The sequence below is a fragment of the Mesoplodon mirus genome (genome assembly GCF_964341445.2).
Source record: "Mesoplodon mirus genome assembly, chromosome: 2".
NCBI lineage: Eukaryota > Metazoa > Chordata > Mammalia > Artiodactyla > Ziphiidae > Mesoplodon > Mesoplodon mirus.
Genome location: NC_138977.1, coordinates 222,812,013 through 222,825,806, shown reverse-complemented (window position 1 = coordinate 222,825,806; position 13,794 = coordinate 222,812,013). Strand labels below are relative to the sequence as shown.

General features: G+C 46.3%; 1 pseudogene across 1 annotated transcript; it reads left to right on the top strand.

Annotated features, from left to right (window-relative positions):
- Nucleotides 1-5,225: 5,225 nt before the first annotated feature.
- LOC309798693 (polypeptide N-acetylgalactosaminyltransferase 11-like) lies at nucleotides 5,226-12,811 on the top strand (annotated as a pseudogene). Its single transcript has 2 exons — nucleotides 5,226-5,322; nucleotides 11,064-12,811. The product of its transcript is annotated as a polypeptide N-acetylgalactosaminyltransferase 11-like (transcript).
- The last annotated feature ends 983 nt before the right edge of the window (nucleotides 12,812-13,794 follow it).

Sequence of the window (13,794 nt, the reverse complement as noted above, 5' to 3'; positions counted from 1 at the left end):
TAAGTGGATTTCTGGAGGGAGAGAGGAGGCCAGTAAATCTCAAGCCTTCCTGAAGGGATAAGGGAGTGGTGAGATTAGGAGATGGGTGTCCTCTAACTGCAGAGGAATAAGATGTTCTGGGAAAAACATACACCCCACCCCTATGAGGTCCAGCTAAGCTGGTGGTGTCAGGGAGGGGGAAATTTCCCTCTGCTGTACTAGGTTCTCCTGGTGGGTCTAAGAATTAAATTGCCATGAGACGGATTAACAGGAGAAAATCACACCAAAGTTTAATAACATATGTACGTGGGAGAGGCCCAGGAAAGCTAAGTCACTGAAATGGCTGAAACCCTCACCTTGGATATCATCTTCAGCTAAAAACAAAAGAGGATGTTAGGAGTAGTCGTTTGTGACTTCAAAAAGGAGGAAGGCAATACACATGCAGACAGAAAAGCAAATATTTGGTGAATAAATGTTTGCCAGCCCTGCAGAGACAATGTACACAGAGGGGATGCTGATCTCTAGGCTGTGTTCTCCCACCACACCCAGCCCGTGTTCTTTGCAGACATCTCTGGTGATTGCTCTATCCTGGAAACAGGCCCTCTGGTGCTTCCAAGCCAATCCTTCCTTTCCGCTCGTTAGATAGGACTAAAGTCAAGGCCATGATGCATCAAGGCTGCCATGGATTTTCCCCATCTAGCCCACCCATTTTCAGGCCATGTCTCTTTGAACTGAGCTGATTAAATCCATTAGCTTTAGCCAAAAAACAAAAACAAAAAACCCAGGTGCTGTTACAACATTTTAAAAGCTTGTCTTCAGGCAGGAGTCTCTTGTACTCTTAGGAGTCTTCACAAAAAAAACCCTCTATTTCCCGTTTCTGCTAGTGGGAAGAAAACATAAGTCATCATTTTCTCAGGAGCGGAGCCTATGCTACCATTTATTAATTGGTTATACTTTTGGGGGCTAAGCATGGCATTTTTCTGTACATTGGAAATGGATTCAAAGATGTGACAATTGTCCCAACTGATGCCTGTCAGGCGTACAGAGGATTTGTCCAGCGTGGTTTAACCAACCAAAGGCTACAATTAGCTAAGTCTTAGTCCTTGCCTGTTTACATATCTTTACAATATATGTAAACAGGCAAGTATCCCATGCATCATGTAACGTTTATATCCTAATATCCTTATGAAAAAGAAATGTACCTTCTGTGGGAAGAAAAATGTGGTCGACAGTAGCTGTGTCCTGAAAAGAAACTGTGCGTTCTCCTGGGGATGCATCAATCTACTGAAAAATTAACGCTATCAGCTTACACACTTAAGTTACTGACTGTCAATCATCCCACTCAGCATAAATGCCAGAGACTGATTTACATTCTTGTTCCTGACTTGAGTTCTGGATGTAACATTTATCAGGCAATAGAAAATAACTGTAGGCGAGAGAAATGGGAGTTTCTTCTAGGGGTGTCCTTTAGTTGTCACCACTTGCCAATTCCCAGCCTCCACACGACGAGGAGTTGCCCCCTTGAACCCCAGAGCCCCTGGAGAACTAGGTATTAGTGCAAGGCCAGGTCAGAGAGTCATTTCTACAAATTCCCATGCACTCCCTGAAAGACGAATCCCTTGCCCATCTTAGCAGGGTTCCTGGGGCCAGGCAGCAGTTTGTGAGAGGAGGCGCCATCTTTCTCTTCTTCAAGCTGAGACTCAGGCACAGGGGCATAAAAAGGGTGTGCCAGCCCAGGAATGGCATCCTTCACGCCCAGCCCCTGGGGACAACCAGCATCACCTGCAGAAATGCACCCCTCCCATTTTCTGATTATAGGCTGTTTCACAGGGTCATGGGGCTTCCTTTCCTTAAGATTTTTTAAAGAAAGATTTGAATTAGGACTTCCCAATCTCCATCTTCTATTTGAAGTCCTTCTTTAGGAAAAGTGGTCTCTGAGCCAGTCCCGTACCCTCTTCCTCATGGTCTGGGGTTAATCGGGCCCACGCAGGCCTACCTTTTCAAGCCTGAGAGTGTGGCTGCACCAGCCCGTGTCGGGGGTAGGGTGGGGTGGAGGAGACAGGCCTAGAGGGAGGCTGGGGGGACCCTCAAGGGAGAAGGAGGTTTGGGGGGAGGTAGGGCCTTGCTGTAACAGCTGCCATCCTTCTCCTACCAGCAGAAAGGCTGTGGTCACTCCTCACGGGACCCGTGTGCCCTAACTGGCTGGCTCCCCAGGCCCGGCGGTGATTTGTGAGAGGAGGTGCCATCTTGCTTTCATTCAAGCTGAGATGCAGGACAGGGGTAGCGGCTGGGTGTGCCAGGCCAGGAACAGGGCATCTGTAGCGTGTATTCTCAGCCTGGAATTACCGAGCACCACACCAAGAGGTGGCCCAGAGTTACTAGCTCTGCTAGGTTTTCAAGAAAAGCCAGAAATTGGGATTGTTATGGGAGTTACATGTTGGTCACTAATTCAAATAAAAATAATGGCTGGGGATTGTAGGCACGAGTTTGTAACTTCTGGTTTGACCTAGCTCTGCTAAAGTTTCCTTTCCTTTCCTTTACTCTATCCCACCCCACCTCCAAACAACCAGTGCATAGAACCTCTAAGATCCTATCGATAACTCTGGAAAACAAGGAGTATCTTTATTTGAACTTTTAGAGTCTGATTCAATCTCTTCAAAGCACTTAACTCAATTACAGCTTAAGCCTGTCCCCAAAACTGGCTGTCAATGGGGAACATGAGCTCTGAGAAGAGGTGAGCTTACCAAGATCACATTTTGGGTGATTTTTTATTAACCTTTTGGGAGAACAAGTAATATTGTCTCTAAGCAATTCAAATAAAGGAACTTCTGTCTTCGAAACTTGTCTGTAACTGCCACTGTCTACCAGTCCTCCAAAGAAAAAGCTGTATTCTATATTTCTTGGGATTTTTTTCCTTTTATGTCCTAGAAAAACTCAATAAGATGCTACATGTTGCTTCTACCTAATTCTCCTCTCCTGGCAGGGATGCAGGAAGGAAAAGTGGTCCCCTGGGGCCAGGAAAGGAAGTAGGAGAGAGGCCCCTCACAGAGTTGTGGTTCCTGGCACCAAAAATGACTCTGAGGGAAAGGGACAGAGATGGGGATGGCTGCTCAAAATGGCCTGGCAAAGTAGAAGGACTTGGGATATTGGGGGTTGAAGTGAGGTGCAAGCAGAGGAGGGGAAGTAGCCTTGGTTATGGGGTGGAGAAGAGGAGAGAACCTACAGCTGGGAGTGGTCTGAGTGTAAGTGGAGGTCCTGTGTCGGAAAGGGGTTTGATTTGTTCCTTGACTTTGCTTCTCAAGGGTAGCTCCATTTGAAGGGGTTATGTAGGGTCATCCTCATGATAGAAGTCAGGGCTCTTTCAATTGCAAGTGATAGAAAAACAACTGAAATGGGCTTAAGATATGAAGGAATTCATTGACTAATGCAACTGAAACTTCAAGGAGTAAGTGGACATCAGGCATAGTTGGATCTGGGTGCAGATGATGTCATGGGAAATCTTTCTTCATACCTTGTCTCTGAAGTTGCTTCATGGTGGGAGGGTTCTCAACATATTTTGTCAGGGATAAGCCTTAGCAGTACCAGACCATCCTACCAGCTCAACACCAGGAGAGGAGAGCTCCTGAAGAAGGGCAATGGTACAGGGCAGAGCAGACCCAAGCAACAGCCTGCTACAACTAGACTGCAGGGGACCCCAGCAGAGGGAGGGAACCAGTGGATTTGGGACTCTGAGGGTGTTTATGTAACTGTAGTGAGATTAATCTTTGTGCAGATTACAGGAGATAATTTTAGGCAAAGCATTACATGCAGTGCCTGACAGATAGTAAGTACTCAACTATTATATCTCTTATCATTTCATTTCTATTATTATTATTACACAGTAGCTATATCGTATTAGTTGATATTTCTTCCTCTGCAGACATCAGCCTGTATTTGGTCCTGGCACAGACTATATTCACACAGAAGTACATTGACTCTATTTGAAGGACTGTCCCTGGTCTACGTGGGCCCAGTATTTAGAGGCAGAGAAGTGTAGCGCTTGTCTATTTGAAAGGCATTGTCTTATTAACTCTTAGCCACAGGGACTGGGCTCTGCTATGGCTCCTCATTTAGGAGACAAATAACTCAGCCTGGCCTAGTCCTGTCTGTTTTCAAGGTTTCCATAGAGACTGGGATGGAGACAGAGGTAGCTTTGGAAGCCTCAACACTTTCCCTACAGACAGGAGACCAGCGGTCCTGGGGCATCTTCTGTGTTGAGGGTGTGTGTGTGTGTGTGTGTGTGTGTGTGTGTGTGTGTGTATGGATGCTTATATGTTAGAGACGTGAAATTCTATATCCACATGTGCACAGGTGGTCCCCTCTTAGGAGAGACATGTACTCCTGGAAATCACAACGAAAAGTCACCAGGCGTGCCCTGGATGATGTAGGAGAAATCTCCAGGACAGCTCGCCACAAATCTTATTAATGGGTCCTCACGGCCGAAGCCTTGCTGGGCTACTTGGTGGCTGGCATTTGTTAGCCCTTAAGGTCAGAGGTTAGACTGCATCATAGTTTCAGTTATGTGACGGTGAATAGCTTGGGCAAGCATTTGGTCTTTTCCAGAACCAAAGCTAAGAGCTATGACTTGGGCCTCTTGGAGCCTGAACCTATGTGTTTTGGGAGCGGAGCTGAGAATGAGAAGGCATCTGCGCGTCCCTGGCACACACGCTCCATCTTGGAACCTGTGTCTATTTCCTCACTGCAGACTGTCTCCCGAGCACCTCTTGTTTGCCGGGCACTCCTCCACACGCTGCTGAATAGGTGTGGTCCTTTTCCTTATGAAGCTCACAGTCTACATGGGGAGGCTGACAAGCAAACCAGGAATCAGAGCAAACAGGCTGCTAAGGGCTGTACAGCCAGAGAATAGAGCCGCCTCCCTGCCCCCAGGGCCAGGAAAGTCTTGTGCATTTTGGACAGACCTGTTTAGCTCCCTTTTTTCCCTTCAAATAGGCAGGGAACGAATGAGGTGTGTATCTTTTCACAGGCCCTACCCCTCCTCAGCGTTGATGGCCACGTGATCCACGATCCTAGCCTGGCCTTTCTCCTCCCATCTGTAGTTTGGCAGCTGAAGCCCATAATGCCCCCAGTCCTTTTCCCAACCTGGATTGGGGCTGTTTCCTGATACTTGTAGCCCCTAAACATCAACGAGTCCAAGAGGTGACTTGTGATCTTGTTCCTGAATGAGGTGGCACTTGTCAGTTGCCGGAATGGGGAAGAGCTCTTCAGAGCGGGAAAGACAGTGTGTGAGGAGGATTAGCGGGTGCGATGGCACAGCCAGGATCAGCCCCGAGTCGACTTGGCAAGGTTGGCCCCGGGGGGTTGGGCACATGGCTCAGAGCTGGAGTGTGGTGCCTTTGTCGTCAGCCACATAAAAATTATTCACCCGGGTGTCTTTCAAGTCAGCAGATGTGAACGATCTTTGAGTGATTTTAAAAGACCACCCCGAAGTCCAGGCGTTATCATTGGATCACGCACTCATTGTTGAGAGTGGGGCCTGGGGGCAGGACTCGGGTCTTTGACCCCTTCCCTTTTCTATCTCTACTCATCTCACTGCATCGATGACTCCGAAATTTGTGTCTGTGCCCAGACCTCTCCCCTGAACTCAGACTGTCCACCCCTCTGCCTACCGGACAGCCCCACTTAGAAGTTGCCTGGGCAGCTCAGATGCAGCCAGCTGAGCCCCTGATCTCTCCTCACCCTCCTGCCTCTCCTACAGTTTTCCCCGCATCAGGCTGGGGGAGATTCCATCGTTCTGGTTGCTCTGGCTAAAAATCCTGGAGTCGTTCAACCTGATTCCCTCTTTCTCTCGCACCCCAACCAGTTCCCCAGTGCACCCCTCTAGTGCTTCTTTTCCAAATATTTCCAGATCTGATGGACGAATATCAACTCGCTTCTAGCTGTGCTTGCTACAGACTGCTCTCCCAGCTTCTGCCCCGCTTCCAGCCATTTCTCAACCCGACAGCCAGAGTGATTCTTTTAAAACCTAAGTCATAACATATCATTCTTCTGCCCCAAGCCCTCTGGTGGCTCCCACCTCACACGGAGTAAAGGTCGATATATTTACCATGATCCACAGGGTCTTCACGGTCTGGCCTCCTCTTACCATCCTGCCTTCCTGCCCTCACACCACTTTCCCTCTCACTCCTCCAGCCTTAGAGATGCCAGACCCCCCCACCCCCCCCACCTCAGGGCCTTTGCACCTGCTGTTCCCTTATATATTAGCAATGCCCACTGCCTCATCATCTTCAAGTTTTTGCTTAAATGGCATCTTCTCAGTGAAGTCTTTCCCAAACACCTCTTGAAACATGTGCCTTCCCCCAAGAAATCTTGAGTCCCTTTCCTGCTTTGGTCTTTTCTTTAATCTCCTATGTAAGTTCTGTTTATCTGAGCAACAGTCAGACAAAACAGCAAACCAAAAGCAGGCCTACAGTGATTTTGAATAATGAAATTCTCAAGTCCAGAATATAGAGTAAGTATGCCGAATATTGTTGAAGAAATATAGAGGGAATTGTAAACCCGAGTAAGGAGCAGAAGGCTATAAAAGGTGACCAGGAGCAAGTGTAAGTTTTGGACATTGAAACTCTAGTGACAGAAATTAAGAAGACAACAAAGAGGCTCAAGACCAGGATAGATGTAGCAGAAGAGGGAGTTAGAAACCGGAAGGTAGATCTAAAGAAATTACTCAGAAACCATCACAGAGACAAAATGACATGAAAATATGAAGGAGAAGTTAGGAGGAATGGAAGGTAAAGTATGATGGGTCAACACATATTTGAAGTTCTAGAAGAGGTAATGGAGAGATTGGGGGCAAGTCACTACTCAGTGAGATAATTGCTAAGCATTTTCCACACATAATGGGGGGATTTCTCAGATCAGTAAGCCCTTCAAAACTAAGCTGGTTAACTAAAAGGAATCCACATCTAGATACATCTACTTAAGCAGCAGAACACCAAAGTCAAATAGAATGGTTTAGAGCAGCCTGAGAAAACTTGGAAGAGTCCAGTGGGCTCTCCACCAAAGAGCCACATGAGCCTCAACTTCAAATCCTTCTCGGGTTCTTCAGGACAAGTATGTACCCAGAAAATATGTGTTAAAAATCTCAAACTCACAGTTTTTTTTCTTTTGTGTGTGTGTATGTGTGGTCAAAATTAACGAAATTGTTCATTCTGCTACACTAAAAGCTAAACCATTGGGCTTCCCTGGTGACGCAGTGGCCGATGCAGGGGACACGGGTTCGTGCCCCAGTCTGGGAAGATCCCACATGCCGCAGAGCAGCTAGGCCCGTGAGCCATGGCTGCTGAGCCTGCACGTCTGGAACCTGTGCTCCGCAATGGGAGAGGCCACAACAGTGAGAGGCCCGCGTACCACACACACACAAAAAAAAGCTAAGCCATTAACTGTTTACTACTGAAATTCCAGTGCCCACCAGCACATAGTAGAAACTCAAAAGATATTTCTTGAATGGTTTTATAACCATTTTTGATGGAGATGTACATCATATGGTTGTTACTCTCTGGATTTTTCACTTCTCCATTTTATAGATATTTGACAAGCACCTGTTAACTCCAAGTATCATCCTAAGTACTGGAGCGATAAGCAAGGGTGAGCAACACATGGCCATGACCCCGTCCTTGCAAGTGTTGCTGTCTAGAGCTGTGACTTTCAAACATTTCCAGCACAGGCATACTAAGAAATGCATTTTAATTTGTGAAACAGCACACACAGTAATAAATGTTTAATGCATCTTTAGCACACATGATGGACTCTGATAGTTTCTACTTTATGCATTTTCCTTCAAGAAGAATGCCTGTCACCACCCACTAAATTGATGTTATGACCCATGACGACTGTGGTTTGGAAAGCATTGATCCAGTGCAGAAGTTCCGCATCTTTCCTCTGCCATGCATTCCTCAGAATCATGTTTTTCAATGCACAAAACAACAGACATCAGGTTACAATATAAACTTATTAGATTGACATGCAATTATAAACATATTCGAGAAAACAAATGTGATACAGTAATATGTGTGCTTCATTATTAACACAGTAAATGCAAGATCTGGCTAGTGACTCACACTGGCTGGAATTTTGAAGTAGGGATGAACAAAAAGGCTATTTTGAGAATTCTGCTACGACTGTGGTGAGACGTGGAAGTATCTGTGATCACCGTTGGTGACAAAGCCACAGGTGCTGAGACCACCACTCTGGAGTGTTACCTACATTCATAACTGAAGGAATGCTGCATTTGAGAAGTTACTGAAAACAAAGGAGCATTTTTCCCCCATTCAAGTTCATAGAACCCAAGGGGCCCCTGGACCCCCAGATGGAAATCCCTGGTCTAGTGGAGCCACACTTTATCTCAGTGATCTGAGCCTTATTGGTCAGTTGGAGAGATGTTGATTTTCATCTTAGGTAGGTCTATAACCACAGTTTTTAAGGGTGTTACTCACTGTGGATGTACCAGTTTAAGAGTCGTAAGAGCTGCAGAAAGCTAAAGGCAGCAAGGGCACTGGCAAGGTGTGGGCAGGCAGGAATCCCAAGGATCCCCCATCCACCCGCTGTGCCCTCCATCCCATCTAAAGCAAGTGACTTGCAGTGCAGACCGATCCTGCAGTCTGATTCACTTTGGGTCGGGGGTATTCTGTTGGGGCAAATAGCATCGTCAGAGGTGGCTGTGTGGGTGTCTCGGGGACCCTCACTTCCCTTGTGGCAGAAGAGGTGTGGCTCACGTAGCTGACAGGTTAACATGAGAAGAAGGGAGGAAAAAACCAGCAAGCTCGGAGGACCGGTTTAGTCTTGTTAAATACACTGGAAGAACAGAGTGTGGGAGACAGCATTTTATCAGCTCCCCGACTGTCGTTGTAAAGGCGCCTGCTCGCTAACACGCCTGGAGAAGTGCTCTGAGACTACACTACTGCATCCATAATAAGATGGTTCCTTCTATCTACAGGCCATGTGGGGGAATTCCAAATAAACTGAAAATCATCCTCTGAGAAAGTAGAGTTACAGCTTCTTCCAATTTTTCGTGTCTTATTTGAGGGGCTGTAGGAGGACCCCCACATCCTCCTTCCATTTTCTGATATCTTATTAAATGGATATGACACTCCATCATTGGTCTGGCTGGAGTAGGAGACCAGCAGTTTGCATCATTTAGGAGGTGAGTTGGTTAGTTTTATGCATCAGTCAGATATTTAATCAAACGCTAATCTAGGTGTTGCAGGGAAGTAGATGTGGTTCACATCTACAATCAGATGACTGCAAATAAAGGAGATAATTACCCTCAATAATGGCAGGGAGTGCTCATCCAATCAGTGGGAGGACTTCAGAGCAAAACTCGAAGTTTCCCGGAGAAGAAGAAATTCTCTCTCAAGACTGTGACATCAACTGCTGCCTGAGTTTCCGGCCTGCCAGCCCTATGAATCTCAGACTTGCTAGGCCCCGTGATCACATGAGCTAATTTCTTAAAATAAATCTCTTAATACATTTGGTTTCATTTCCTTGGAGAACCCTGACTAATACGGGATGCATGTGAAAAAATTTGTGTCTTAAATAAATGAAAGGCAAGAATCTGAAAGCAAAGTGACTTAAACACAGCACATGCACGCACACCATGCTCTGAGAGGTTGGAAGAAGAGGTCTGTGGGCCAGGGAGGAGCTGGGAAACAGGGACACTAGCCTTTCTTCTTTATTTAAAAAAATTTTTTTAGTGTGCAAAGGGGAGCAGCCACTTCTCCTCCACCAGTCGAGGCCCTTCCTCATCTCCCGCTTATAGCTCTGTCTTCTGTGCGCCAACCTCCACCTCCATCTTGCTCCTGAAACCATACCTGATCCAGTCCCTGCAGACCCCTCCCTCCCCCAGCCTGGGTTACTGAGATGGCCTCATCTTACTCGTCCTTTTGGACACACTGCCTCTCTTGCTTGAAACTTCTCCACTCCTTGGTTTCGTTCTCACTGTCCCTTTCTCTGCATCTTCTCTTCGTCTCCATCCTTCTCTCCCTCTACCTGCCCCAGCAACGGTCACCGAACACCCAGTGGCTGGGTGATCTCTTTGCTCAGATAGTTTGAACCACCTCCTCAATCTTGGTGCTTTCCCAGCTTTGTCTCCATCCTAGACTCTCCCTCCTTCTTCAAAATCATCCAACTAACCGTGCACTGGGCTTCCCCACCGGAGTCCCCCACGGCATCTCAGACTCAACATGTTTCCAAGGGATCCCTCATTCCCACCCCTGCGCTCTTGATCTCAGTTGGTAGAATTTCCACCCAGAGCTAGTATCTCCCCTAATAACAAGTCAGCCATTCTTGTGCATGCCTGATTTCCTTAAGAGCAATCTAAATGCTTTGACTTTATTCAATTGATGCAATTGGGTTCCTCTGAGGCATAATCATTATTCCAGGTACATGATTTCTGTAATGGGATAATTGGCTGCCTCTGCCCCTAGAGAACACCTGAAATAAGGAATATGTGCACCTGTGTTTTTAATCAAAGTGAAACATAATAACCGGTGGCAGTCAAGAGGTACAGTAAATGTGTCAGTGGTGCTTCTGGTAAGTTCATGGTGGTGAGTAGCTGGACCGCATCCTTGTGAGTGAATGAGAGGGCCAGACCAGTGGAGAACAGAACTCAGAGGGACTTCAGGCCTTGACAGGGACATGATCTTTGTCCTGAGTACAGTGAGAAACCACTGGATGTTTCGGGAGGGGGTTGTGGGATGATCAGATTGATGTTTTAGACGGTCACTCTGAGCTGGGTGTGGGATAGGAGTAGATGAAGCCAGAATGGAACCCAGACTCCTGATTCTGATTCAGCTGGTCTCGGGGGGAGGCGGAGGCATCAGTGAGATGTAAAAGTCCCCCACATGGTTCCAGTATGGAGCCAGGGTCCTGGAGGTCAAGCTCCGGAAGTGTGGCCCTCAACCCACGACTGCATCCCCAGAGTTTCTCACTGTCACGCCAGTTCACACCCAGCCTCCAGCACCAGCTTATGGCTCCAGCACCTTCTGCTCCAGGAAGTTGAAAGCAGCCCTTCAGCTATGCTGGGTCTACAGTGGGAAGTATCACCATGCGATATTTCTGTTGTGGATGTTCTTTTACACATGTGAACTGGACAGTTTTGCTTTTTGTTTGTTTCAACTTCAGAGAAGTGACAACCACTTAAGAATGTGCTCGTCAAAGTGTCTGGGCTCCCTGGACTATTTCCTCCCCAAATTCTATCCCTGTTTCCCTCGAGGTCCAAGTGGAGTATTAGAATCACAGTTCAAAGCAAACAAAATTGATGATGTGAGAGATAACCATATTGAAGATCCAGAAAAAGATAATGTGAAATTCTCTTCTGCACTGGGTATGATTTTTAATGAAAGTGATCAGGCATTGAGAGACCTGTGGTATCAGAAACATGCCTTCAATATACTTCTGAGTCAGGGCTTGGCTGCCACAGAGATGTAGCAGATACGAGGAATGCAGCATGTACAGACAAGTCTGACTCAGTGGATTTGCCAGTGGCTGCTGTTGCTATTTGTTTCTACAATGAAGGCTTGTGTGCCTGGCTCTGACCTGTGCACAGCCTCCTAGACCACATGGCTGCCTGGCTTCTTCAGGAAATCATGCTTGTGGACAGTGATTTGAAAGGAGGACTAGATGAATATGTCCAAAACTACCTCCTTGGAAAAATTAAAGTAATGAAAAATACAAAGCGTGGGAGATTGATTTGAGGAAGAATAATCACAGCGGCTGTGACGTGGCCGGCTCCTTGCTGGCCGTCATCCAGGAGGACTAGCGGACGGTAGGATGCCTGGTGACCAGTACCATCAGGGCTGACCCTCGCCTACAGCTCCTCCCCTGTGTTGTGAGGGGAATTCAACTGGGGGCTGCATTTCAGATGGGGTTGTGCTCCCTTTTCCAAGCTCAGAGGCCTGGAGGGAGCTACTACACCAATCAAGTCACTTACCATTGCTGGAGGATTGTTTGCCATGAAGAGAAACTATTTCATTGAACTTGGACAGTGTGACAGTGGCAGGGATATCTGGGGAGGAGAAAATTTCAAAATATCATTTCGGATTTGGATGGGTGGAGGTGAACTCTTCATCATCCCTTGCTCTAGAGTTGGACACATTTTTGGAAAAAGGCGACCGTATGGTTCTCCTGAAGGCGAGGATATCATGACATGCGTGATGAGACTGGTTCATGTTTAGTTGGATGAATATAAGGAGGAGTATTTTTCCATAAGACCTGGGCTGGGGTCCAAAAGCTTTGGAAATATCAATAAGCATGTTGAATAGAGGAAGAAGTTGGGTTGTAACTCATTTAAATGATATTTGGATAACATTTACCAAGAGATGCAGATACCTGAGCCCAATGCCAAACCCTAGCAATCCATTTTTATCGAAAGAAGGTCAAAATGTCCCAAAGTCCTTCAATGGGAAAGGCTCTGTCACCTCCAGATCAGTAAGTGTCTGGTGGCCCAGGGCTGCCCAAGTCAGAAGAGAGGCCTAGGAGTGCTTAAGGGATGTGGCTACAGTGACCCTAATCTGCTCTGAATTTATAACAAAGAGCATGACTTGGTTTTAAATAATCTCCCTTTGCCTGGATATGTCAGAAACTCATTCATCAAGTGCTCATGAAGTGTAATGGGTCAGGGGCAGCCCAGCAATAGAATTTTGGGAAGAATAATTGGCTGTACCAGGTGCCAGGTGGACAGTGCCTAAGAGTGGCTTTGTGACTACCGAGTCACAAAGGCTATGTTGCTATGGCAACCTGTGATGGCACCTCCTCACAACGGTGGCATTTGGAGAGTTAAGACAGACTCCATGGCTGGAATGGTGATTCATCACACTTGTCCTCCTAATGGAGAGGCCTGAGAAGATTAGCGAAGGTGAGACTGCAGATATACTAGAGATTGGAGCACCAAGTGACCATCAGAAGGTGAAGAAGTATGTTTCACCAAGACATTAAGGTCACTTCTGAGCTGCCGTTAAGGAATTTTTTGCTTATGACAGAAAATAAGAATACAATTTTAACTCTATTAAAGACAAGTTTGTAGAGAAGGGCAAAACCCAGGAAACGGACAGGCCTATTCAAATCTATTTACACTTCTTTTTTATTTTTTTAAAATAAAATAAAAATTTTTTAAATTTTTATTTATTTATGGCTGTGTTGGGTCTTCGTTTGCTGTGCGAGGGCTTTCTCTAGTTGCGGCGAGTAGGGGCCACTCTTCATTGCGGTGCGCGGGCCTCTCACTATCGCGGTCTCTCTTGTTGCGGAGCACAGACTCCAGACGCGCAGGCTCAGTAGTTGTGGCTCACGGGCCTAGTTGCTCCGCGACATGTGGCATCTTCCCAGACCAAGGCTCGAACCCGTGTCCCCTGCATTGGCAGGCAGATTCTCAACCACTGTGCCACCAGGGAAGCCCCTACACTTCTTTTTAACCCATTTTAATAATGGAATGGCATTTATCTGATCAGAAACTTGTTATGATTTCCTTTCTTAGAAGACTTCATAGGAGATTGTTAATTTTTTCCCACTTCTATTACCATGTTCTAAATAGATAATGTTAAACAGATTGCATCCACATTACTTTCAACTCCAGAAGGCATCATTTATAAGATTATATTTAAGAGGCAGTTAACTATTGTAAAGTATTTTGATGAATTATGGTACTATTTACACTTAAAGGATCCTTTTTATTATTAAAATAATAATAATAATATGGAGCTGGGGTGAAACTTCCTGCACTATACTAAGTCCTCCAAAACTTGAGACCCTGTTGTGGCCCCACAAGAA